This window comes from Cygnus atratus, chromosome 12 (assembly GCF_013377495.2).
Source record: "Cygnus atratus isolate AKBS03 ecotype Queensland, Australia chromosome 12, CAtr_DNAZoo_HiC_assembly, whole genome shotgun sequence".
NCBI lineage: Eukaryota > Metazoa > Chordata > Aves > Anseriformes > Anatidae > Cygnus > Cygnus atratus.
Genome location: NC_066373.1, coordinates 16,896,336 through 16,920,401, shown reverse-complemented (window position 1 = coordinate 16,920,401; position 24,066 = coordinate 16,896,336).

Below are 24,066 nucleotides of genomic sequence, written 5' to 3'. Positions count from 1 at the left end.
AACTTCAAAACTTCAATATAGTTGGGAAATTTTCCTCAAGACCACTTTTAAGATCACAACACATAGGTAACAGAAGACTAATCTAACGTGCTTACAATAATATTCCAAAGAGATACCCGTCTAAACCAGTTATTTCCTGCATCAGCTCTAGGGTCTATAAGGAAATGATACATTTCTTAAATGTTAATAATTAACAATTTACAAATCAGTTAGATGTTCAAATCAACTGGTTTTTGCACTCCATCACTTGTAACTGCATGCCTGTTTCCCATGGAGGCCAAGCCACCCATCAACAGAGATCACTTTAAAAAAAAAAAAAGTGCACTTTCCTCTGAAATAAGAAAGATCCTTTAGGCTAACATCTTTCCCAGCTGGCTTCTTGAATAGGTACTTGAAATAACTTGATACATTGGTAAAAGGCATTAACAACACAAATACTCATCTTCTCTGCAGGTAATATCTTCTAATTCATGATCTCTTACATCTGTGTTAATCCTAACACAATTGTTTTCCTGCTTATTACCAGGACTCATACGTAACAAGGGATTTAGGGACACTATCCATATTTGGACTCATGCTCTATTGTGGAAAAACATGTTTTGCACTGCTTTGAAATCACAGTGAGCTTCACTAATGTGAGATGGTTTTCAGGTCTTTACACCTTATAGAAGTGTTTGCAGCCACTATGCTGAGCACTATAATAAATGTATAGTGATTATGTAGACATGCAAAATTCCTCAGAACAAGTTTAGGAATGACCACAGTTCAAGACAGAATCTCATTTACCATCATATTTTAGAATCCAAAATGCAGTAACTATCCTCCAAAAGCCTATATTTGCTACAGACCCCTTTCCAATTACTGCAGGCCACTATATCTTGGGCTTTCCATTGTAAGCCATTGTGATAAAGTCTTACAGATGACTTACTTGCAGCTGTAAGATGGCCCAGGATGCCATTCACCTCTTCAGACTCTCCTCATTCATGACACCATGTCATATATCAAATTTTAAAAAGGACTTTTTATTTCCTGTTCATTTGAACAGTAACTATTCACTCTGCATTTCTTCTGCAAACTAAAAAATGGTGAGCAGTATGCTAAAGCATGTACTGTAGAGAGCAGAAGAATGGAATTCTTTCTAGTTATTAGAAATTGAATTTAATAAAAAAGTATTAAATTCATTGTACCTGGTCCAATGAAAACAGAAACATCATATGAATATGAAAAAAGATCATACAGTACGGAATATGGAAATGTATGAACAATAATTACTTTGGTTTGACATTATTCTTTACAATGGGTTTGAGAACATAGCTTTTGTTAGAAGACTGACATTAAGTGAAAAGGCTCAAGAAAAAGAAAAAAAATGGATTCCAGGTCTGATAATGTTTTAAGGTAGAACTATCCTTTCAACTACTACTGCATTCTGGCAAATGTGGTCAGGCACAGTGCACCTCTCAAAGTATCATGAGCACAGAGAACTCTGATTTCAAGCCAAGGTCTAAGTTTGGTTATGCTAACACCAGGGCAAAGAGAGCCCCTCTGTATTTACAAACAACGTTTTGTAATAGGAAGCCTAGCCCATTCTGGAATTTGTTGAAATCTCATCTTTCCACTGTGACTTTTGAAGAAAACAAAAAAAAAAAAAACACAAATTGAGCTAAGTACACATTCCAGGTGAAGTAACTCAGAGGTCACTTTCCCCAAATGGACATGCCCCAGTCATCCAGTGTAATCAAATATTCTAACCTTGCTTTTTGAAACATTGGAAGTTAAAAGAATAGCAAAATTAGGGCATATACACACAATTTAGGAAACACCGTAAAGAAGATCAATAAAACAGCCTTTTGCATCCTTTTAGTTTACAGTCTCTGACAGTGGATCGGTGTGTCTCAAAAAAAGCCACCATCACTGAAAGCTAAACAAGACTCCTTGAAACGTCACCTAATTATAGGTAGACAAGCACAAATACGTCAGCGGCAACAGATCACGGTGTTAAACCCTAGTCCCCAGAATGTGGTAACACTGCCTAGAAATAAAAATGACATAGGTGGTGTTTCACAGCTTGGGTCTGATCACACTAGCAGGTAGGATGAGGATTATGGATTTAGAATTATATCTATTTATAAGCAATAGCAACTCTGTCATTTCCACATCACAGGTGGGGCCACTGAGTGGCCATCAAACTGGAACACCTCACTGAGCCAGAAAATGATGGGTCAAAGTATCACGCAGTGAAACTGGAAAGAAAAGACAAGATTAGGCAGCTACTAGGAGAGAAAGGGCCCCATTTCATTCTTCTCACTATGATCAGTGTCAGCTTCATTGCCCCAACGTCAGAGCATGGCTCTGCAGTTCCACGTGAATGGCTTCTCTTTTACCTTCTACTGCTTCCACAGCTATGCCTACAAAGATTAATCTGCATTTATAGACACAAGTGGTTGCAATCGTGCCCATGCATGTAAATAACTAAGTACACCTTCTCCTTTCATTCCAAATCTAGAGAGCATCTTCTTTTCCCCATTAGCCATACAATTTATTTCAAAGTTCATGTAAACAATCTCTTTCAGTTTCTAGCCCCCTCTGTTAAAACGTGCATTTGACTACTACAACTTTCAGAAACCTCTGGATATGGATATACTTGACAGTAAACCCATAGGCTGAATTTCAGGAATCTGTTTTTAACTTTAGCATAGAACATAAGTGTCTAAGCAGACTATATAGAACCACTAAGAAAAAATAAACATTCATTATGAAATCAAGTTCATAGATTCCAAGCAGTCTTAAATATATTTTGAGAGTTTAGACTAAAGTAATAACTTCATTGAGAATGCCATAAAAATTGAAGAATAAAATTAAGATGTAGCTTATTAAGATTCTAAAATGGATAATAAACTTGCACGAACATAATCTCTGTAGCAAAGAAGGGAGAGAGCCACTAAAAGTGCACTTCCCTTTCTGATTCATCTTAGGAAACTGTGAATTAGCAGAGACCCTAACAGCAGGTGTAAATTGCAACACAGCTTTCGTTCCACGCATAGATCTTATATTATCGGTGGGACCTCAGCAAATGGATTGAAGGATTTGTGCAGCCATAGCTCTAACTGCTACACTAGCACATTTGTTAAAATTATCTGGAACATAGCAAGTGCTTGATAATAGAATCAGACCACAGAACAAATACAATGTGTTCTTTATGCCAAATCTCTCATTATGAAGAAAGTTGGAAAAATACAAAGATTTCTACCCTATAAAGGGACTAATAAGCATGCAAAAAAACTAAAATGCTATTTTTGATGTGACATTTTGTAATGAAGTGATACTGTAACATTATCTGGACAGCAAAAGGTTTGTGTGTCCTAGTTACTAAGTGTAGATAGCATTCACTTCTATAACTGTCAAATCCTTTTCATACTATTTTAATTTGCAAGAGAACCTGACTTCACTATGGAAATGTTGTGATAAAGCCTAAAAAGAATTTATCTGATCAAAGAAGAATGTATTACCACCATGTGGAGATTTGCTTCAAATCTTGCATAAACACAACCCACTTTTGTACAAAAACAGATAATGGGAACATAACGGAAAAAATAACTCAAATCTTTAAGTTTGTGGGGTTTTTTTTTGTTGGTGGTGGTGGTGGGTTTTTTTAGAAGCAAAGTAAGAAAAGAATATTTACCCACAAATAAAGTTTATAAAAAACACCTTACATGCTAATATCTCCCTAATAACATCTACTTGTCAAAATACTATGTAATCAAGACAGCAGTTGAAGGCTAACAATCCCCTACTGTAATATACTTTGGATTATGGATTCAGGATTATTTAGGGATGTTTAGTAGTTATGTATAAATTAAGTGTACCAAGTTACCTGAAGAATAATTTAATTCCAAAATTTAAATAGTCTCAGTAATAAAAGAAAACACCATCTGCAGCTACATAATAATTTGTTAATTGAATATAGAATTAAAATCAGTGCTGCCACCCCATAAGTTTTAAGGTAAGCCACTTAATGCAGTCATTCAGTGAAATTTCACAAACACCAACTCATTTGATAGTTAGTCTGTGAACAACTGTGCTCATCAGTTCTACAGCAATACCAGCCATCCTACAATAAATAGGACTTATAAATAACTTATAAATATGTGTTTGGCCAGACCCTCAAAACATGCTCGTTTTGGTGGGTTCATACGTAAGCCACTTAATAATCTCTCAAGATACATAAGAAATGAGACAAATACGAAACATGAGCCTGTACTAATCAATGGAATCAGCTAACTGTGTTATACCACAGCCTATACTCTGGCTTATCTTCCTCTGGCTGAAATAAAGGTAGAGTTTTACTGAGAAGTGAGAACAACATAAATATATCTAAATGGCCCAAATAATAATAATAATAATAATAAATAGTTGTGGGGAATGTAGACATACATTGAAGAAGGAGAAAGAGAAAGCATAGTATGAAGATTGCATGAGAAATTTACTCTTGTAAAGACATTTTTAAAGTCAGCCTGGTTCTCAAGTAGAAGACTTTGACACAGTAAAATCCTAATACACTATCTACTGTAGTAAGGCAGTAATTTGGGTGAGTCATGTACACATTTGTAAGCTAAATTTCAGTAGCAACTATACGAAAAGATTTGTTATTAGAAGATGACAGGGAATTACTATTTATCCTCAACTCTCTTTCATGGACAAGTTTTCAGAAATCGGTAGCTTTTCAGTAGTTTTCCTCCCTTTTTGTTAGACGTTTTTATGTGACTTGCTTTAATCATGGAGTTTGTCATGCTCTCATGTGCTATCTAGTAGCTCCATTAACTGTATTGGATTCAATTCAGGTAGATCTATTTCCTGAACCTCATGTACAACAGCAACTTTAACCACTGTTATTTCCAACATTACCAGTTCTGACACTTGTTTCATTAAAAATAATAATAATAATAATAAATTAAATTAAATCATCTATCTAGAAAGCAATTCCCTTGCAACTGCAAGTTTTGGTGACAGTGACCCTAACTGGATACCTATACTATTGTGATTTTAGCTATTTTTCCCTGCCACATATATGTTTCAGTGATTTCCAGAGTGTGACATGACTTTTGCAAATGAAAAATTTTCCAGATACTTTTCATTTCTCATCAAAATATTTTATCAGTTGATCTCTAACTAATTCTGATCTGCTGCTCTTTTATGGAACAAATTCATGCACAGGCCACCTTTGAAAGAAATAAATTAAATGGATTAACACAAAGATATTTTCAGACTATCAAAAAAAAAATCCTACTCTCAGTGGATAACATTAATGGTCTACATTTTTCATTTCATTTCCAAAATTTAACTACCGTCTTCTAGAATCTCAAAAGTAGCCACTCCCAATAAATTCTTCTATGTGATTTCATAAAGAGAATCAGATTTTTATTCTAGTGCTTGGAACAAATGTAAATTCCCCACTTTTAATTTGCAACAGACATTGAGTTTTATAGAGTGCTTCAGATGAGTTGAATAATCACACACCTGCAAGAAATTTCCCACCAGCAATTATAGCCTGAAGGAATCTACATGTTGGGCAAGAATCTTGATGTAAGCAAGAAAAGACTAAAAGTCTAATAGCAATCTACAAATCAGCATGAGAGAAGAACATCACATTAAGTGGAACACAAAAACTAAACCGACAACAAAAACCAAACAAAACAACCATCAACAGGTAAGGTTTATGGCTTACTTATTTTGTATCTGATTTTATTGAAGCTCTCTTGGTTGTCTGATACATGTGACACATTACCATACATAAATCAAGCCTAATTATAAATTGCTATGCTCTCAAGGAAAGTGAAGGCTCAGGATGATATCAAGATGTGCTTGAGGCACGTGAATCAGCATTTGTATTCGCTGTGGAATGAACAATAGAAACAGAAAAGACTTGATCTGAATAGCAAGTGGTGGAGGCAGAAGATATTAATCACTCCTTGTAAAAAAGAATATTATGCTGTCTTAGAGTTTAATTCTTTGGATTGTGATGCTAAGGTTAGTCTTTGCTCTCATCCATAGTCCAGCTGTTTGCAGAAAGGTTATAAAGATCTCTATGGGAGCAGAATAAAGGCATACTGCTACACTTCATTTGATTACTAAACACTACCACCCTGTACCACAGCTATTGAATGTAACAACTGCTAAACAAAAGGGATCTTATCCCCTATCATTATTTCTACTTGAGGAGGATACTATGATCTACCATGAAAGAATCTCAGAGCAAAGGGCTGTTGTAAATACTATGATAAGACACTGGCTTTAATAGAATACTCTCTAGCAGTCTGATAATAAATAGATGAATTACTCAGGGCAACAGATAGACTTTGGAATATGATTTTTCTCTCCTTTCTTCCCAGGAAGCAACAGTTTTCACAACCACTGTACAGTGGTTGGTTCAAAGTCTTCTGCATGTGTGTCTGTGATAAAGTGTTACTCTTAATGGATCAAAATATTTGATATGAGCATTTAACAACAAATTCTGCCTAAAGAAATGGAAATTTGCCTTCAAATCCTTTCACGCAAAGAGCTATTAACAAAAAATCTCTGAGAATATATTGATATTAAACTAAGCATATCCCTGAAACCTGAATTCCTCCTGACCCTTTTATCTCCATTTGAAAAATGTCTCTGACAACTGATGTTTGCCCTGATATTGTCATTTTTTATTTTGTATTGTTGTGAACATTTCAGCAATAATTCTAATGCAGATCTCTTTCTAGACTTTGACTGGATATCAGTAAGCCTAGCCAAGTGTGTTTGGTTTAAATGCACAGCAATTTCTGCCTCTACATAACCTGTTTCAGTATTGATCACTGAGACAATATGTCTAAAGCCATGAGCACCCTTTATACTGTGCTGTCTCTCACCTCCATAAACTTACAGAATTATAATGAACCTTCATTTACCCCTCTTATGTGTGAACAGAAGAGAGACAGTAAGCAATTAAAATTTGAGTAACAAAAAGAAAATAGAAGAGCAGTAGATGAAATATATTTATCAGTAGCATAAATAAGACATTACCAAACACACAGAATACTAGCAAGAAAAAGTTGAAGCAAAAGAAAGAAGCACACCATATAGGTTTGATAGGATATTATTAAGCTCCTTGAGTAAGCTTTATAAAGGCTAAAAACATTTACAAATCATTGCAAGCACAACACGTGCAATATCATTTTGCAGTTTACCTGCCCCTGACAAGCCTCACCTGGGGCTGTCTGACCCTGTTTACCTTCACCAGGCCTGATCCTGAGCCCCCCATTCATGAGCAGGCATCCCTGCCTGGCTTCATCCCATCCCTATGAAGGTGTCTGATGCCTGGGCTAGGGGCTGCCCCCCTGGCCTGGCCTGCTCCTTCACTGGGGTCAACATGGCAGGTTGTGCTGGCCCAAAGGATTACTCCCAGCTCCTGTTCCATTGTTGCACCCTGAAAGTCTTAAATATGTTTTTTTTTTCCCCTAAGTAAATTATTCAAATGTGACTGCATACTTACTCACCAGTTCTTCCCTGGAAGATTTTTCATGATGAGATTAATGCTGTGACCCCCTTTCCCACTAGTTTCAATAAACTGGCTCCTGAGCATCTGTAATTGCCATGTTGCAAGCAATACCCGAAAGCATACTCTTTCACATCACCTGCAGATGAATTTCCTCAAGTCAAATGAATGTCCTTTATTAAATACTACTTACATTTAATAGCAACTCTGAAAAAAAAAATATTTCTCTCCCATATGTCCATGCAATAACACATGATCTCAGGAGATAATTGAGACAGCTGTGATTTGTACTAATTGCTTTGGAGGTTCTATGACACTGAAGGTATGTAGTTATCCACCAATTCTCTAAACTCTCTAAATAAGTGCTAAACACACGGACTTCACCCTGTAATAACCTAGCATGGAATTACCAGGAGGAATCATCACTTTATCCCCTAGCCATCTTCATATACACTGTGTTTTAAAGATCTCTGCCCTTCAAGCAGTGCTACCATTTGTTCCCATGCCCAGGCAAGGCTTGGTCTGTTTTTAGAACAAGGTCACTCTTTCTACCCCTTTCACCTGGCCACATCACAGGAATCATATTGGAGCTCAGGTGTTATGCCAATGGATGGAAAGAGATCACTGGAGTACATATGCAACAGCACCTCTCTGTCATGGGAGTTGATTTCGGGCTAAGAATAGGAAAAATAAAGCATGCTCGAGGAAGGACCAGAAAGTTTTCTCTTGCCTGGAACCTATCATCATATACATCTTGCTGTAGTTTCTTTTTCTCTGACAGAAATAGTATTTTAAGAGAACCAAATAAAAGACATAGGGAGAGACAATACCTTAGATTTGACATAGTTGAAAAAAAGTGAGCAAACATTTGGGCAAACAGTCCCTTAACTGGATTAGCACCCCCCCCCCCAAAAGGACAAATTTCAAGCTAAAAACAACATTAAAATCAATACCTTAGTTTAACCTAAGTCAAAACAAACACAGATTTGAATGAAAAAGTTATTTCAAAGATTTAAAATGATATCTAGGCTTGCCACATGTTAAAACAAATATTCTCACACCATAATCGTTTCAAGGAAATATCACACTATTTTTGTAAGCTGTCAGAGTTTGTCTCAAGACCAGCAGACTTCTTAATATAACTCTCAGCTTTTACTTGGCACAATATTCTCTACTGCACATCTCCACAATTAGTCATCTTCATTTTCAACTCCATGCTCTTTCGTTTTATACCCTTAGGCATTGACTTCTGTCATGTAGGTCAGCTGGTGAAAGAGCAACACTTTCTGTCAATAATTGTTTTTGCATGCAAGAATCAATCAACCTCTCTCTCTTTTCACATATATATATATGGGTGCACACACAATTATCCCTGTTACTTCATTCTCTGTACTAATAAGCAGATATATAGTGCTCTGTATATACAGATAGACATCCCTATGGTAGAATTCAGTATTTCTCCATAATGGCCAATAAGATAATTATCTCACCACGTTCTCCAGCCAGCAACGAAGTGCCAGAAGAAAAACTATGACATACAGCAACCCCCTATGGCAGCGGGGTTGGAACTAGATGATCTCTAAGGTCCCTTCCAACCCAAATCATTCTATGACTACAATATACTATAATCTGAAAAGTATTACTTTCAGTGCTTTTATCAGTGTTAACATTAACAACACTCATCCATGCCAAAGCATGAAAGTATTGACCCCCTAAAGACCTATGTTAAAATATGACAGTATTTTATCCTGGAATTTAATTTGTGTTTGCTCCTAATTAAAATACGCATGACACATCTCTAGCACTTACCCCAGTTGTAATCAAGCTGTGGTTTGTGGCTTTCCATTGCAAAATTTCAAAATGAAACCTAGGGACAATAGTAGTATAGGAACAAATCAGCTAGAAATCCCATGTAATTCATTAAGGAAGCAAATCAGTGTCACACAGTTGTACAGAGACATGAGTCAGTTCTGCAATGTCTCAGAATGGTATTAAAAAAAAAAAAAAAAAAGAAAGAGAAATATGCAAAGTGCAAAGAACCAAATTATTCCCACTGGACCTCACAGGGCTCTGTGGCTGCATTTAAGTTCAGAGAGTATTATGAAGTGAAATTTGCATCTCTCTTTTCTCTCATAGGGACAACCTTCAACCCTCAGCAGCCTCTTTATTCTTAAGACTTCAAAAGATTTTCTTTCTTTATGGTATTTTCTGGGGACCACCTTATTATTACTGCTATATCACCTCCAATGTGGTTTACACTCTGGTGTTATCCATAACCATATCGGTTCTACCTAGATTTTAGTGAAGTCTGGGTGAAGTAGGTACATGCTGTGGCTCTCTGATCTGCCCAGAAAGCAGCCCAGGTCCTGTCCCAATCTTCTTCATGCTCTTCTCTTAGCAAATAAATCATGAGTGACATAGAAAACTCAGTAACACTGGTACAAATCAATCCCCTCCAGAAAGAGTCTTATCTATTCCCATCCCTTCATCTTTTCCTCTGCTTTTCTTGGCCAAAGAAGAGAGAGAGGATATATTGCCCTTTTAAAATCATTATCAGGTGACAAACAGGCAGCCCTTAACCTCTCCCCTGGGTGGTTTTACTGTAAGATCCATGGGTTTCAGACCAATTGCTATGGACTGTTGGATCTTCTTTTCATTCAGGTTCCTGACTCTCAGCTGAAAGATTATGTTCTTATTTTACAGAGTAGACAGAAGGGGATTATGGAAATGGTCTTAAAGAAATAAAAATCTGAACTTCATTGTGACTGTAGAAATTTAGATGCTGAAAAATCTGAAGCCATTTGTGAGGGGCTTATTTTGAATATAAATTTACTGTAGCAAGGTGAGGCATGTTTGAGGCTTGAGCGATGGGAAAAGAAAATGCTCATAAACATCTTTGGAACTACTTTTTGTTTCTATAATTATTTGTTCTAGGAAAGGAAGGACAAAGGTGGCACCAAACCTTTAAGATATGTTGCCTCCTTCCCTGCACCCTACTTCCACTACTGAGAACAGTAGAGCAACAAATTGCTCATCCAAAAAATGTCCCAAACTAAAAGGACTGGGACAGTCTACTGTGAATTTTCCATTTTGTCAGCTTGGACACAGCCTCTACAGAGCAGGCTTAACACAAAGCTTTACATACATGGGGACCTGTCTGCTTTGGAGAGACCAGCACTAGGCTCTGAACCCTTGTGCCTCCAGAAAGCCTCATGCTGAAAAACTATGACACCTTACGGTCAAGATTCAGTAACTGTTTAGTTCCAATATTTTTGCCAAATTCTTTCAATTTTCTTTCTCCATTTATTTTCCCTCTGACAAAGAAGTATTCTAAGAGAAAAATACATTTTAAGAGAGCAAGAACCCAGCTGAGATGAAAAGCAGTTACGATTTTAAGGTGTGCTTTAACCGCTATCAGTTGTACTGTGATGATAATGTTGGTGTTTCATGATGACACCTGCAGCTTGTGTGATGGATGTGATTCTCTATTTTGTTTTGATACACTAGAGAAGCACCCTAGAAATGTTACGTTTCCTGGCTATAACATATGACTGCCCATCCTCCCAGCCACTCTGGGATCAAATCAAAATGAGAGGCAGTGACCTTTCCATTGGGGAAAAAGAGAGTATTAATAGGGAGAAGGAGAGTAATACGTAGTAACTCTCATGAAACATAGAACTCTCATAAAACATAGAACTATGGAATCATCCCTGGTGGGATGATTCCTGTTCCTATGATTCCTGTGGCTGGTGTGTTGCAATAGATGGTTACAGGCTCTTCAAGAGGGACAGGCAGGGTAGGCGAGGTGGTGGGGTGGCTATGTATGTGAAGCATGGGCTGGACTGTGTGGAACTTCAAGTTTGCGATGGCAAAGTTGAGAGCCTCTGGGTAAGGATTAAGGGACGAACAAATAAAGGGGATGTCATTGTAGGAGTCTATTACAGACCACCTGGCCAGGACGACAACGCCGAGGGAAAGGTGCCCTCCTAGAACTGTTGCTGGAGAACAGAGAGGGTCTTGTGGGAGATGTGGCAATTGGTGGCTGTCTCGGTCATAGTGACCGTGATGTGGTTGAGTTTAGAATTTATGGTGACAGAAGGAAAACCGTCACCAAAACTTCAGCCCTGGATATGGGGAAAGCAGACTTCAGGCTGCTCAGGGAACTAGTCAGCAAGGTCCCCTGGGAAACTGCTTTTGAAGGCATTGGCGTCCATCAGTGCTGGTCAATCTTTAAACACTGCCTCCTAAAAGCACAAGATCAGGCAATTCCAAAATATCGGAAGTCAGGCAGGCGGGGCAGAAGGCCTGCCTGGCTGACCAGGGAACTTCTACTGGAGCTTAGGCGAAAAAAGAAAGTGTACGCTGCTGGAAGGAGGGTCAGGCGACGAGGAAGGAATACAGGGATGCTGTTTGTGTTTGTAGGGAGAAAATTCATGTGGCCAAAGCCCAACTAGAGTTTAAGCTGGCCATGTCTGTGGGAGGCAATAAAAAAGGTTTTTTTTAGATATGTGAACAGAAAAAGGAGAACCAAAGAAAACATAGGTCCGCTACTAGATGGGGAGGGTCTCCTCACAGACAATGACATAAGCAAAGCAGAGACGTTTAACGCCTTCTTCACCTCTGTCTTCAACACTGATGATGGGCTTCGGGACCCAAGGTACCCTGAGCTGGAGGACCATGACAGTGGGAATGACAAACTCCCAACCGACCCTGAACGTGTGTGGGAATTGCTGCTCCACCTGGATCCATACAAGTCCATGGGTCCGGATGGGATTCATCCCAGGGTGCTTAAAGAGCTGGCTGACGTCATCGCGGGACCTCTCTCAATTATTTTTCAACGATCTTGGGAATCTGGAGAGGTCCCATTGGACTGGAAGCTGGCAAATGTTGTGCCAATTTTCAAGAAGGGTAAGAAAGAAGACCCTAGCAATTACAGGCCTGTCAGTCTCACGTCAGTGCCTGGTGAAATTATGGAAAGGATGATCCTTGAAGTTATTGAAGCACACCTAGGGGACAATGCAGTCATTGGTCCCAGCCAACATGGGTTCATGAGGGGTAGGTCCTGCCTAAAAAATTTGATTTCCTTTTATGATAAGATCACCCATCTAGTCGATCAAGGGAAACCAGCTGATGTGATCTTTTTGGACTTCAGCAAAGCTTTTGACACGGTTTCCCATAGGATCCTACTGGACAAAATGTCCAGCATACAGCTAAACAAAAACATCATGCGATGGGTGAGCAATTGGCTGACAGGCAGGGCTCAAAGGGTTGTGGTAAATGGGGCCACATCTGGCTGGCGGATGGTCACTAGTGGGGTCCCTCAAGGCTCCATTTTAGGGCAAGTCCTCTTCAATGTTTTTATAAATGATTTGGATGTAGGACTAGAAGGTGTTCTGAGCAAATTTGCCAATGACACCAAACTTGGAGGAGTTGTGGACTCTGATGAGGGTGGAAAGGCCTTGCAGAGAGATCTGGACAGATTGGAGAGCTGGGCGATCACCAACCACATGAAGTTTAACAAAAGCAAGTGCCGGGTCCTGCACCTGGGACAGGGCAACCCTGGCTATACGTACAGACTGGGCGACGATACGCTGGAGAGCAGCCCCGCAGAGAGGGATCTGGGGGTTGTGGTTGACAGCAAGTTGAATATGAGCCAGCAGTGTGCCCTGGCAGCCAGGAGGGCCAACCATATCCTGGGATGCATCAAGCACGGCATTGCTAGTCGGTCGAGGGAAGTGATTGTCCCACTCTACTCTGCGCTGGTGCGGCCTCACCTCGAGTACTGTGTGCAGTTCTGAGCACCACAGTATAAAAAGGACATGAAACTGTTGGAGAGTGTCCAGAGGAGGGCGACGAAGATGGTGAGGGGCCTAGAGGGGAAGACATACGAGGAGCAGCTGAGGTCACTTGGCCTGTTCAGCCTGGAGAAGAGGAGGCTGAGGGGGGACCTCATCACAGTCTACAACTTCCTCGCGAGGGGGAGTGGAGAGGCAGGTGACCTATTCTCCATTATCACCAGTGACAGGACCCGTGGGAACTGTGTCAAGCTGAGGCAGAGGAAGTTTAGGCTGGACATCAGGAAGAGGTTCTTCACCGAAAGGGTGGTTGCACACTGGAACAGGCTCCCCAGTGAAGTAGTCACTGCACCAAGCCTGTCTGAATTTAAGAAGAGATTGGACTGTGCACTTAGTCACATGGTCTAAACTTTTGGGCAGACCTGTGTGGTGCCAGTAGTTGGACTTGATGATCCTTATGGGTCCCTTCCAACTCGGGATATTCTATGATTCTATGATTCTAACTATTTCCTTCAAGAGTAGCTGCCACCTCCTACTGAGAAAGATTCTGGTACCCTCTTTCACACTGTCATACTTAACTTCTGAGTGATCTTGATTGAAATCAGTGGGGCTACTCAAGAAGTCGAATAATAATAATAATAAAAATTTTGAGAAAGGACTGCAAAACTAAATCCAGCCCAATGGTGGTAAATCCTTCGATTTAACATCAGTAATCTGTATTTTTCCTTCTTTTCTTTCACCCATTAGGTATATTTTCATAAAACTAACCATAGCTCATTATTGTTTATACTTTTAAATAGCAATCTCATAACTATTTGCAACACTGATATTTAATTAGTAAAGCATGATTAAATTTTTATGCTTTACATGTCAGAAAAAAATGGAGTAGTATTGCAATAAATTTGCCAATATTGTAACCTCAAAATATATATTTAGGAATTCAAAAAAAATATCCACCATTATAAAACATAATAATAAACCATATTAATATGGGCATCATTCTATCTGATGCCCATGATAAGGAACCCAGAAAATGTAAACCTGTTAGGATTCACCAGTTAATAGTGAAAAATATTATTTGACAATCCTCTGGTCACTAATGAAACATTACTGACATACACATACAGTGATTCCAATCTTGATACTTCTATAATTATATGTCTTTAATGGTTTTTGATTTACAAATAGGATCAAGATTCATGTCCATATTTTAAAATGCAATTTTAAATATAAAATATCAATGAAGTGAAAAAATGAATTGGATTAGACTGAACAAAAGCTGCCAGGGAATTAACCGTGAGAAGAAATAGTAGATTCATATGCAAGTCAGCTGAAGGAATTAACTTGTCCTTCCTACCACATCAAATGAAAAAGGGGTCTGCAATACTAGATATAATATTAAAATAGAACAAATTATTCTATTGGTTACTATTCTATTGCTTCAACAGAATTTAGCCAGCAGGGAACTTGTTCTTCTCTACTGCAGAAGGACCCTGTTTATTTGGTTGGGAACTGTGAGGGCTCAGATCCTCACAAGAACTTCAAATGCAAAATTGGAGTTAGTGCCTGGTTGTGGATCACTTCTGGTTTCAGTTTCTCTCAGGCAACTTAATTTTGTGTTTACACTAGGCCATACGCAGGTGTTACTACATGGCCAACAGCAATTACCAACTTAACATATTAATACAGACATTGACTGAAAAGCAAATGTGAACTTTTTGTTCACAAATGTGAAATGTTTCCATCTCCCTTGAAATTGTCTACCAGCCCCTTCCTGCTAATGGTTAACTTGGTAAGAATGGAAGGGACACACTGTCAGTTGCAAAGCTAAAACAGTTCCGACTTCAATAAAACTCGGTTGCTTTAGAGTTACACTGACTCTCTCCTACACCAAGATTTTTCAGAAAGCAAACAAAGTAAACAAAATATGCTTTTCTAGTCACAACTCTGAAATATATCCTGAAAATTAAATTTTGCCTTCTCCCTCAGGAACTGGAACCTTGAGACTACAAAAATGTCAGGTTTTAACAGATATTAACCTTTTAATTCCAGCCTCTTTTTCTAGAGGGTGGCTGCTGGGGTGATATGAAATACTGATGGACTATCCATCACACAGTTTCTGCCTATGGGTCATTGCACAGCCTTAAACAACCACAGAAACCAAAAGATAAATCTTTTGATGAAATACTTGTAATTCTTTAGAGACATTTTGAGCTAATACCAGTGTTTATCCCAGAGTAGTTTCTTTGCTGTCAGCAGAAGCAAAGCATGTTTATAATGCAGTTTGCATCAAGACTGAAACATGGTTCCATAGACTAAATCTGGGCAATGGCCAGGCAAAGCACCTGGAGATTATTTTGTCTGCATTATTCACAGAGCAGAATGCAAGACCAAAAGTCAAAGTTCACCAGCAAGCATCCAGAATACAAGGCTCTTTCTGAGATATTTACATTTTAAGTGATACATTTATCTCAAGTATTAGAAGCATTTATATTCGTGAATTACCAAAGAGGATAGTCCTAAGAAGCAGCCTTCAAGCTTACAATTATACACACACTTTTCTGGAAAGAGATGTGATTATAAAGAATGCTAAGGAAGAAAACAAAGAAACACTACGTTTTCCTCCAGATCTGGGCATGGATTTTTTGTTCTTGCATTTCAGAAATCCATAATAAAAAATAAAAAGCAGCAAACAAATTAAATATAGATAATCCAATGATCACAGATATTTAAAAGAAACATATTTTGGGGACCCCGCCAATACCTCCTGTGCATATTTTGCAACATTCACCATGAGACTTTTCTACATCTTCAGTTCCCGTATCTGAGAGCTTGCACATTACTCACAAGAAAAGGTACTTGACAGTTAAATAAATTACATATGGAATCTTTGCACTATGAAACCAAGTCCTTCCCCTCCCCTCCCCCCTTATCAAACACCACTATTGACTGGGGAGCAAAAGCCCCTAAGATACTAAATCTTCAGACCATGAAGGGAAATGGAATGGTTTTCTAATGGAGTGTATCTGAGTGCCTCTGGCTTTTAGAACCTGTCTTTAAAGTCTGCTTACTGAGGCATAGATGACCACTCAAACACAGACAGATTTGTCACTTTGGTTTTCAGGACACCCATCCTGTAAAGACCACAAAGTAATCGCCAGGACTTTAGTGGCTAGACCTTCTCTTGCTATTCATGAGGTTCCTGAATTGGATTTAATTTCATGCCAGATTTGACTCTATCAATGGAAGACCAGCTCAAATGATTTCTTAAGAAATGCCCAAATAACACAAGTCATTGTTACAAATCTTTTTATGCTCCATAATGCAGAGCAAGAAGAGATGTTTTGACTGTAAAAATCAAGGTATGGCTACCATTGTACCATGGACTATTGTAAATATTTTAGAGTGTACAGTTACTAAGCACATACCTTTCCTTACATTTCAGCCATTTTATAACTCAGGCTTTCAAGGCCATAGATCTCCACAAAAGCACAGTAAGTCCTTTAGTTATAATGTGTTATCAAGAGGGCTTTTTGTTGTTGTTGTTGTTATCGTTGTTGTTTTTTTCCTTTGTCTCAGCCTTTCTGGCTGAATTATAAGCCTCATGATGTTGTGGTTGCTTAACTCTTCACAAACTGTTGCAGTTTAATTTTGTTATTGGGGATAGTAGACTGATTGTGATCTTAGGACCAAAGTCTTAGCATGTAAATGGCTGACCAGAAATAAGCTAATTCTCAGATATCCTGTTGGTAAAGAACTCATATCAACTCAAACTAGGAGGATGGAACTGAATTCAAGAGTTCAAACAGATACTGGGCCTAATAAGAGTTAGATATCATAAAGAATGTCACTAGTAAATTTCAGAATGCTCGTCTCCATTTTACATATTGTCAAAAAGAAGCAGAAAATAGTTTGATAAAGCCTCCACAGAAAGACACAGTTATGAATAAAGCCAAGATTCCTGACTGCAAACTTTACAACCTGACCAGTTATCTGGCAACTGAAAGTAAGTGCAGGAAGCTGGTGTCCTCCACCACTCACACATACACAGAGAACATGATGGGAACTGAAAACATTGGGGTTCCTGTCTCACCTCAGTCTTCTTATAACCCTCTTTAGTAGCTGTGAAAATTCCTAATTCAAACATAAAAAGACATTACCAAACTCCCAGGAAATAAGCAGATTCCATATTCCAGTTCCTGGCCTTTTTTTTCTTTTTCTTTTTCTATTTTTTTTTTTTTAACCCAAGCCTTAGAGACCTGGCCAAACCCTTTGGGGAATAAACAAACACAAACACAAACAAAACCCAGCTCATATATGTAATGCTAAATAATGTTATACTTAGCCAGAAAGCCATCCTTTCTTTCTCAACATCCATAATTAGATCTTTACGGGGCTAGATAAGGCAGTTTCCAATATGCTATAATGCAGTATAATAGCCATACTGATTTACACCATCTCCTTCATAATAGGAATGTTAATAATAATCTTTGATTTTTTATTCCTTTCCTGAGACTGGTCAAAAAGCTCAAGAGCAAGCTTGTTTTATGCCAGTTGAAGACTTAACTCTTTGCATCCAATACAATGCAGAATCAAACATTACACCCAGCTCTTCTGTAGTGTCTCTAAAAACAGCACAGAAGTTTAATTTAGGACAATACTGCATTTTTAATGCCTGAGCTCATAGCTCCCAAAGTATTTGGAACTGTTTCACTTCATCACACCATTGAGACCACAGGAAAGAAATGAACGAGGACCACTGTTTGTGTCTGAGTTTCTCTTGCTATCACCAGAAACCACTGTCAGTGGTTTATGTATTTAGAAGCTGTACAAACAATTCCTGTGTTTTGCAGTGTTCCTGCATTCCCATACAATGCACTATAGATGTGCAATTTCAAACCTGCTCAAAGTGTAGATTCATAAGTTTTGTGAAAAACAAAACAAAACAAAAAAAAAAAAAAACAACAGAAAGCTGAGAAAAATAAACTGAAATGAGGTAACAAACAAAATGCATTAGAGCAAGTAAAATGGAAAACAGGGAGAATATATGAAAAATATATTAATGGGAGAATCTAATTTCTTCCTTGTGTCAATCTGGCTTTTATACTGAGAAGATACTTACATGTCTTTCTTTTACCAGAACAACAGAGAAAACAGTGAACTGACTGTACAAGTAAAACATAGCAAAATAGTAACTATGCAAAGAAAAAGGGTTCATGAATTTTACCTGGTTTCAGAACTCAAGAGAATAGGTCAAAAGGTTCAATAAGAATCACAATAACAGTAAATCACAGAAGTGTAGGGGAATAAATTCCATTCAACACAAAAGACAGAACAATACATGTTTAGATTTATATTTAAATTAACCAGCACTGTAATACAAAATTTCATTTACTCATACAGAGTCTTTATTTCAACCCATGCAAATGCATCACGAAAAATATCTAAGTTTCCTCAATGGTGAAGCAAACATAGTTAGGAGTCTATTTTTAAACCCTTTTCACACACACACACTCAAGACCTGAAGCCTCCAGAAACATAAAATCCCATTGGATATGAAAGCTACCTAGTTGTTTTCCACAAGGTTTCTTATGAGTCATTATGTGCCTCTATGAAACTCAGAGGTTGGGGACTTTTTTCTCTGTTTGTTTTTAATTAAACAAGAGAACAGAATGTTCTAAGTACCTCTTCTGGTAGGTGATGATACAACACCAGCAAAACAATAGGAAGAAATCATGTTTCCTTGCCTGCTTCAGGCTTACTAGGAAATTAAGGAGCAAAACAAAAGCCAAAATATCTGGAAACAAAAAGATGTCTCTTCTCTGCAAAAATACCGTAGATCACATGAATAAAAAGTTAAAATAGGTTCTCTACACTGTTCCTGCAAAAAGCCGAAACCACTGCCAAGAACAGAGAAAATGCAATTCAAGACAGCTGCATCAAAGAATCTATTGTTGGCCTGGGCCCACTAGTACATAAAAGCAGAGAAATTACTATTATATAACCATCAAGAAATGGAAAAATTATTATTTTGGTCAGAAACAAGTAAAATTCTAATTTATTTAGAGAATATTGGCTGAGATTTTCAACCAAATGAAAAGCAGATAGATGCCCAAGTCCCCCTGAATTTTAATACCATTTAGGTTTCTTTGAGAAGCTAAGCCAACACTTTCAATTGAACTGTTTTGCATAATAATTTCATGGCTTGATCCTGATACACACAATTCCCAGTGTGTTTAGTGAAACTTTTGGGTAATCAGCATTTTTCAGCACCTGACTGAGAAAACCGAACTCGTAGAACTTCTTGGTTACTTGCCTTCTGGTTTTAAAAATAAATAAATAAATAAATAAATAAATAAATGGCAATAGAACTAATTATGCAACCAGGCTAAAGAAAATCAATGGAAATATTTCCCTAGGTGAACTTTCTGAGTATCAGCTAACAGGAATGAACCTTCCCCAGGCAATCCTCAGTAGAAATAGCTATCTGATTAGGATACCCACACTGAGACTGAAATGAGAGAGAGTCGTTTGTACAGTAAGAAATGTCTTTCTACAAAAACTACCCTTCCCCTCACAAATCATTTAGTAAATATGTTTTGACATCTACAATTGTATATTGTGGCATTATCAAATAATATACAAGTCAAAAATTAACATAGCATCATTAAGTGTTCATCTAATATGTGGAAGGCTTTCAAAAAAGTACTGTAACATGCTATTCAATGTATTGATGCTGAGAAGCACGTGAATTTAAGTATCTACAATGAAAAATTTGACCGTATTTTGATTCCTCTAACTACGTATCTTTTCATAGATGAATCGATAATGATCTGTCATTCAGATGGAAAACTTTGGGGCTGGAAACTCTTTTGGAGTTGGTTGGGCCTCTAGCAATGAGGAGATACTTGATTTTATACTTTTTGCACATTCCTCTCAGTGCTAAGCATATGGTATAGTGTTAAGCATGTGTTTAAAGTTTTCTCTGCATCAGGGCCAATAATCTCTATATTATATCTGAGCATGAGAGCGGTAGGATAATAACCTTGTCTATGGTACAGTAGAATTCTGTGCCTAAACTATGCAAAAGTAGCATGTTTATTTATCATCCAAAGTAACAATGGTATATAGTTACATAATTTTCATATGGATTAGAATTCTCTGCTATGTGACTGTCAAATTCTTTTAAATTCTAAAAATGAGATACAATTAAGGGACATAAAACTACCACCTGCTTTTCAGTGTAGTTGTTGTTAGCTCAACCATGACAACATTATGGTTGTAATACAATAACCCTACAAAAACAATATTGCTGCTGGGTTGTCTGCAGCATAAGCAGCACCCGAATTTAAAGAGTTTTTGAAGCAACAGGGTATAGATACTGCCAGTATGTTTTAAAGAACTTTCTTAATTACTTGCTGTACCTAAACTAGTTCAAGCTCACAGATGAAACCCTCTGATTTTCTTCTATCCAGCTGGATGCCGGGTGACCTCAAACTCCCAGTGAGACCAGCAAAATCTGTACTTGCAAGGCACATCATTGAAAGCTCTTGGACCTTTGCAAATTCACTTCCAGCCATTTTTGCAGTACTAGAATGATTTCATCCAAAGCACAGACAACTCAGAGGAGGTTTAAATAGATGCAGAAGAAAGCCTTCACCAAAATCCCTCAAATTTCTAAAATCAGATAAGAAAAAGTAACCATTCTCCTTAGTCATTAGTCATTTCCATTTAGCATGATTCTTCTTATACAAAAATGCTAGATTTCCAGAGGGAATACCAATATAATGGCCAAGCTAGATACCAGAACATGATAGTTGAAATAAAAATCAATACTGAGCCATACAGATCCTAAAGTACACAGAGAATAAAATTGTTTTTCACTGTAACTGTAATTTCAAAACCTAACATATTCAGTACATTTGATATTGATTATTTTAGCAGTATTTCTGAAGGCTAATGGATACAGTGTGTACTAGCTTCGATGTACTGGAGTACAAAAACTGCTTTTGTTGTCCTAGCAACAGTCAGGAAGAAGTGATCTCACAAATCAAATTCAATGGAAATGCAGTGCTTTACTGAAATAGACAACTAAATGATTTTAAAATATGGCAGCTTAAAAACACACTTTATGAACTTGAATCAGGCCTTTCAAAATGGAGGGAGCAGAGGGTGGGAAGTGTGAACTCATGTTTTACTAAAGTATAATAAGTAATAAAGTAATTGGTCAGACAGGAATATTTTGCATATGTATCTGCTCTGTTTCCTTTGGATCCTAAATGGGTAGAGAATTCCCATCTCCTTCCATGACGAGGGAGCCATATAGGAAGCTATTGCTATAAGTAGATACGGAGGTAAATTTTAAGAGGTACTTTTATTGCCACTGCATTCTTAGGAAAGCATGATAAGGTGTAAAGAAGGAGGAGGACTAGATCTGTGTGTCATTTCATACAAATACAGTCAAGTGTATTGTGTTTCTTGGAAACAGTGTGACTTCTTTGGAAGTACAGAAAGTGAACTGGAGGATGTTACTCTATGCACACACACCTGTATTGTTTTATGTTGCTGTATACTCTGAACATCCCACTGACCACCATTATGTGGTGCCTAACCACGGAACCAGATTTGTTGCCTTGATCCAGGGCCTACTGCAACTAATGAACTGAGTAAGTCTGTTTCCATTTACATTAATGGGTCTTATACTGTGCTTATTTTATGAACATCTTCAACAAGAATCCTCTAAGGAACAGAGAGTGTGAAGAGCTATACATATTTCAAGATCCATATGAAATTGGAATGAACCATGGAACAAAAATAAATCATGATGGATCTTGAAGAAAGTGGGAGGATTAGTTTTGCCAGATTTATGGTGAACTGTACTTCCATCCAGTCTCATAAATGTTTATTTTGGATTGTATCTGAGATGCTAGGATCAAACGTATAAACTGAAAGTGATGACATACAATTAACACTTCTGAAAAGGATTTACTGTTCTTCAGTTAGCCGAAGCAGGAAAAGTTCATAGGAATGAAACTCCAATATCTAGTCTGCTCAAAGTGAAATCAGATATAAGAAAATTGTGAGTATTTTTGACATATCTTAACAGATGCATTAAAAGCTGATAATCATTTACAGTTTCATCAGTGTATTGCCTGTACATACAATTGCAAGAGGACAATGATCATAAAGCGGATTAAAATATTTTACATGAAGTTCTGCTACTTTCACATAATTAAAATAAATTAAAAAAAAAAACACACACATGGAAAATAGCACTTTTATGTAGCTTCTTAGAGTTAAAATACCATTTAGAAAATCCTAAAAATCAGAAGAGTCTGAAATAGATTAATTCCCAGTAGAGTCTCATGTAATTAAATTACGAGGTAACTACGTGCCTGGTTAGAGAAAGTATACTTTGTATACATTCTTATACATCATTGCAAGGGAATATTGACAACCCGAGAGCATGATGGAATTCAGAAGTGAATAAATCTTTCTAGAATATTGGAGCACCTAATTATCATGAAAAGCCTAAGTTCTACTTCCTGCAGAGGACACCAATCAGATGTATGCATCCTTTAGATAGACATAGGAATTTTTAGAAGTGTTTAGTTTTCCTCATCTCTAACCCACAAAAATGAATGAGTTTGGGGGCATTTTTGCTTCATTGACCTACGGCAGATTTTTCTGAAATCCTACTATTAAATATATTTATTATTTCATTATAGCTATATGTACAGCTATAATCATATATGGTAATATCCACTTACAGTAGTGTGCTCCATTTATGATGCAAGTTTGCTTTATTCTCTTGTCTTGTATTGCTAGCAAACTTCTTAATTACATACATATCTGAATGTAAACTACCAAAAAGATTTTGTTTAGCTTTAACTTTAAAAGTAAAAGTATAAGCGGACAGCCACCTAACCCAGAGGAGAGAATGGGCTTACAAAATCTGTTGTGAGAGGGGAAAAAGGCGTATGTGTGTGAGAGGGTTGTTTGCTTGTTTCTGTTTATTTTAAGAAAGCATTTGAAGTCTGTTATTTTTAAAGCATGCCCACGTGCAACTTCTCCAGCTACACTGGAACCTCAATGGAACTCATTTATGAGCATCCCTACTCAATACAAAAGTGCCTCATTCTCTTTGCTAATAACAGGTTAGGGGTGGCATAAGCTAAAAAATAATAATAAATAATAATAATAAAAATAAAAATTGCTGTTTAGCAATGCCACTATTATCTCATCACTTCTTGATTCCCTTCTGTGGGATATCCTCACCCCCCCAGATTCTTGGGATCCTGATCTAGTTCTTCTCAAACTCAATGGAAAGACTATCGTTGACTTCAGCTGTCTACACATTATGTCCCTATGTCAATGGACATGTTCCCTACCCAATTTTAGAAGACACTTTTAAATGGTTGATGAATCAAGCACAGGAAGGTCAGTATTTGTTGGAAGTCAATATGTACTTTTATAGAAGCATTTGTGAAAGGAATTTAAGACACTGAATAGTAAAATCAGACACTTAATTATGGATTCATTTAAACCAACATGAATACACCAGTAGAAAGGTCATCAGCATCTGTTTAAATATATAAAAGGAGCGCATAAACTTCATGCTGAAAGCCAGAAGAATCTGTAAAGTTTGAGGTACCTTTCTATTTTGCTTTGAGTACATACAGCACAAAGGTCTAAATCACACTGGAATTCCAGCACATTTACTTGTTGACAGATGTTGCAGAAACACAG